At 40.5% G+C, this 4,558-nt stretch overlaps 1 non-coding gene across 1 annotated transcript; it reads right to left on the bottom strand.

Annotated features, from left to right (window-relative positions):
• Window positions 1-228: 228 nt before the first annotated feature.
• On the bottom strand, window positions 229-301 carry TRNAT-CGU (transfer RNA threonine (anticodon CGU)). Its single transcript has one exon. It is a non-coding gene; the product is annotated as a tRNA-Thr (tRNA).
• Between the last annotated feature and the right edge of the window lie 4,257 nt (window positions 302-4,558).

Here is a 4,558-nt window from a genome sequence, read left to right as displayed (position 1 = left end):
AAGAATTGATGAAGAAGGGTCATTAGACTCCTAAAGCTCTGCTAGAGGTAGCATAATTAAGGAATTTGACAAACATGTTACCCGAATGTCATATATGATCATGGTCTTATCAAGAACTTTTGAAAAGGATGTCGTAACTTCACATAAAAAAAAATACTGAGTCGCACCAACTTTATATCACTGACCAAACAGGTAAGCGTGTTTCACATGAGAGACAAAGAGTTTGTAAGGCTTCAGTGAGAGTCAAACTCACGACCCCTGGTTTACGAGACCAGTGCTCTAACCTCTGAGATATGAAGCCATTGAAAGGCAAGGATTTCGCAAGCAAAGTTGGGATCAGTCCGTCAGTGGTTTGCGTACGCTCAGTACCTCCTAAGGATCATTTACTATGCTACATGGCAGAAATGCAAAGAAACTGTACAAAGATTTTTCTTTAGGTACCAATTTGACATTGACATGGGAAAAATATCAACTTAAAATGAAAACTTACAACCTATACAAGCAATGATTGTAAAGATAAGGCTTAGTAAAAAAAATGTAAAGAGAAGCATGATGATTTATTTATATTTATTATGTCTGAACATTTTTTTCTCAGCATAATAAACCTTCAACTTAGCAGGTATTTTTATGGATAAGCTCAAGAATTAAACTAGTTTAAAACATACTTAAAACAGTGGATACCAATAACCACCATCAACCCGCTTCTCTTTGGATAAATACATATACACTAGTTATATATACAGTTAGGTCCATATATATTTGGACAGAGACAACATTTTTCTAATTTTGGTTATAGACATTACCACAATGAATTTAAAACAAAACAATTCAGATGCAATTGAAGTTCATACTTTCAGCTTTCATTTGAGGGTATCCACATTAAAATTGGATGAAGGGTTTAGGAGTTTCAGCTCCTTAACATGTGCCACCATGTTTTTAAAGGGACCAAAAGTAATTGGACAATTGACTCCAAGGCTATTTTATGGACAGGTGTGGGCAATCCCTTCGTTATGTCATTCTCAATTAGGCAGATAAAAGGCCTGGAGTTGATTTGAGGTGTGGTGCTTGCATTTGGAAGGTTTTGCTGTGAAGTAAACATGCGGTCAAAGGAGCTCTCCATGCAGGTGAAACAAGCCATCCTTAAGCTGCGAAAACAGAAAAAACCCATCCGAGAAATTGCTACAATACTAGGAGTGGCAAAATCTACAGTTTGGTACATCCTGAGAAAGAAAGAAAGCACTGGTGAACTCATCAATGCAAAAAGACCTGGGAGCCCACGGAAGACATCAGTGGTGGATGATCGTAGAATAATCTCCATGGTGAAGAGAAACCCCTTCACAACAGCCAACCAAGTGAACAACACTCTCCAGGAGGTAGGCGTATCAATATCCAAATCTACCATATAGAGAAGACTGCATGAAAGTAAATACAGAGGGTTCACTGCACGGTGCAAGCCACTCATAAGCATCAAGAATAAAAGGCTAGCCTGGACTTTGCTAAAAAAAATCTAAAAAAGCCAGCACAGTTCTGGAAAAACATTCTTTGGACTGATGAAACCAAGATCAACCTCTACCACAATGATGGAAAGAGAAAAGTATGGCGGAAGTGTGGCACAGCTCATGATCCAAAGCATACCACATCATCTGTAAAACACGGTGGAGGCAGTGTGATTGCTTGAGCATGCATGGCTGCCAGTGGCACTGGGTCACTAGTGTTTATTGATGATGTGACACAGGACAGAAGCAGCCGAATGAATTCTGAGGTATTCAGAGACATACTGTGTGCTCAGATCCAGCCAAATGCAGCCAAACTGATTGGTCGTCGTTTCATACTACAGATGGACAATGACCCAAAACATAAAGCCAAAGTGACCCAGGAGTTTATTAAAGCAAAGAAGTGGAATATTCTTGAATGGCCAAGTCAGTCACCTGATCTCAACCCAATTGAGCATACATTTCACTTGTTAAAGATTAAACTTCAGACAGAAAGGCCCACAAACAAACAGCAACTGAAAACCACTGCAGTGAAGGCCTGGCAGAGCATCAAAAATGAGGAAACACAGTATCTGGTGATGTCCATGAGTTCAAGACTTCAGGCAGTCATTGCCAACAAAGAGTTTTCAACCAAGTACTAAAAATGACCATTTTATTTAAAATTATTTAATCTGTCCAATTACTTTTGGTCCCTTTAAAAACGGGGTGGCACATATTAAGGAGCTGAAACTCCTAAACCCTTCATCCAAATTTAATGTGGATACCCTCAAATGAAAGCTGAAAGTCTGAACTTCAATTGCATCGGGATTGTTTTGTTTAAAATTCATTGTGGTAATGTCTATAACCAAAATAAGAAAAATGTTGTCTCTGTCCAAATATATATGGACCTAACTGTAAATACACCACATGGCACTAAAATGATAAATGCAAGATAGTGCTTAACCTTCATCCGGCTGAGTAGGTACAATTGTAACTATTCCGTTTTAAAATTCTAATAACTTTTTTTTTCAAAAGCCGTAGAGGGTTGAAATTTCGTGAAATCTCTGCAGTTTTGGTCCAGAATATATTGGCCAAATTTCAATAAAATATATATATGAAGGTACAATTGTACCTCTGCAGCCTGTTAACATTAGAACACTAGAGTGGAACATTGAAAGGTCACCAACATCATAATTCAACCCACACAGGGTATATTCAATCAAGAAAAAATGGGACCAAAAGAAAGGACCATATTGGACCACTGCATACAACTTGACAGAAACCAAACAGAAAAAAAGCAGCATAGAGTCCATGTAAATATATAGAAAACAAACTTTATTGATAATAACACCAGAGAAAGGCAATAGCCGAAACGCGCGTCGGGGGAGACAGGGGTGAGGTGCCAGTCTACGCTAAGATCTTTTCCATATTGACCGGTATGTATAGCAGTTGTATCTACTATGTATGCGTTTCTATATACAATCTCTTGGACCTTTGTGTCTAATATAGGTACATATATTTGACTAACCTATTCAGTTACCTTGATCTAGTTTGATACCTGTTCTGGTCTTAATATGGATGTATTTATACTGTAGGCACCTGTCCCCTGTTCTTGAAGGTGCGTGCTGAGTTTTAGCACGGGGATTATTTCCCCCTGTCGTTTTTTATCTGGTGTTATTATCAATAAAGTTTGTTTTCTATATATTTAAATGGACTCTATGCTGCTTTTTTCTGTTTGGTTTCTGTCCAGCCTGTAAACATTGTAAAATTATGCAGCCTGACGAAGGTTAAAACACTCACAAATGATATTATATATAACACTGATCCAGCATATAATAACACCTGGGTACAAGCATATAATAACACTTAGGTACAAGTATATTATAACGCCTAGGTACAAAAAGATGTACAACTGGCCCTAAATAACATACAGATGACAATTCAGGATGCGGTAATGTACAAAACAGAGCAAATCACAGAATTTTATCAGGAATCATAGGGTGTGTATATTTGCCTTGCAAAGCTAACCTGATTGTGCAGTAAATAAAGGTACCGTCACATTAAGCGACGCTGCAGCGATATAGACAACGATGCCGATCGCTGCAGCGTCGCTGTTTCGTCGTTGTGTGGTCGCTGGAGAGCTGTCACACAGACAGGTCTCCAGTGACCAACGATGCCGAAGTCCCTTGGTAACCAGGGTAAACATCGGGTTACTAAGCGCAGTGTTGTATAAAAAAAACAACACTACATACTTACATTCCGGTGTCTGTCGCATCCCCCGCCTTCAGCTTCCCTGCACTGTGTAAGCGCCGGCCGTAAAGCAGAGCGGTGACGTCACTGCTGTGCTCTGCTTTACGGCCGGCCGGCGCTGACACAGTGCAGGGAAGCTGACGGCAAGGGACGTGACAGACACCGGAATGTAAGTATGTAGTGTTTTTTTTTTTTACATTTACAATGGTAACCAGGGTAAATATCGCGTTACTAAGCGCAGCCCTGCGCTTAGTAACTCGATGTTTACCCTGGTTACAAGTGAAGACATCGCTGAATCGGCGTCACGCACGCCGATTCAGCGATGTCAGCGGGTGATCCAGCGACTAAATAAAGTTCTGGCCTTCTAGCTCCGACCAGCGATCTCACAGCAGGATCCTGATCGCTGCTGCGTGTCAAACACAACGATATCGCTATCCAGGAAGCTGAAACGTCACGGATCGCTATCATTATCGTTCGAAAGTCGCTCAGTGTGAAGGTACATTTAGAAGTAAAGGTTTACTGTCATGTATGCCAAGATAGCCCTGAATGAAAAATTGCTGGATTAAAGTGGCAAAATAAAAAAGTGAAACCAATCACCTGATTGGCCACAAAGATCGAGAACGCCACAAGTATCCAGTAAGAGCTAAACACACCACTCTGTGGGCCAAATAACGGGATATGATCCTAACAAAGCGAAAAGTCACCTAATAAAGATCCATGCTGGAGGGCCAGGAGGGAGGAAGCAGGGCAAGGTGGAAAAGATACCCAACCCGTGTCGCCATTACACGGACGGCTTTGTCAGGGGAAATGTACAGTGGACTGTCAATTGAGCATTT

Source organism: Ranitomeya imitator, chromosome 1 (genome assembly GCF_032444005.1).
Source record: "Ranitomeya imitator isolate aRanImi1 chromosome 1, aRanImi1.pri, whole genome shotgun sequence".
Classification (NCBI taxonomy): Eukaryota; Metazoa; Chordata; class Amphibia; order Anura; family Dendrobatidae; genus Ranitomeya; species Ranitomeya imitator.
Note: the sequence above shows the minus strand (reverse complement) of the source record. Positions and strands in the feature narration are given on the sequence as shown.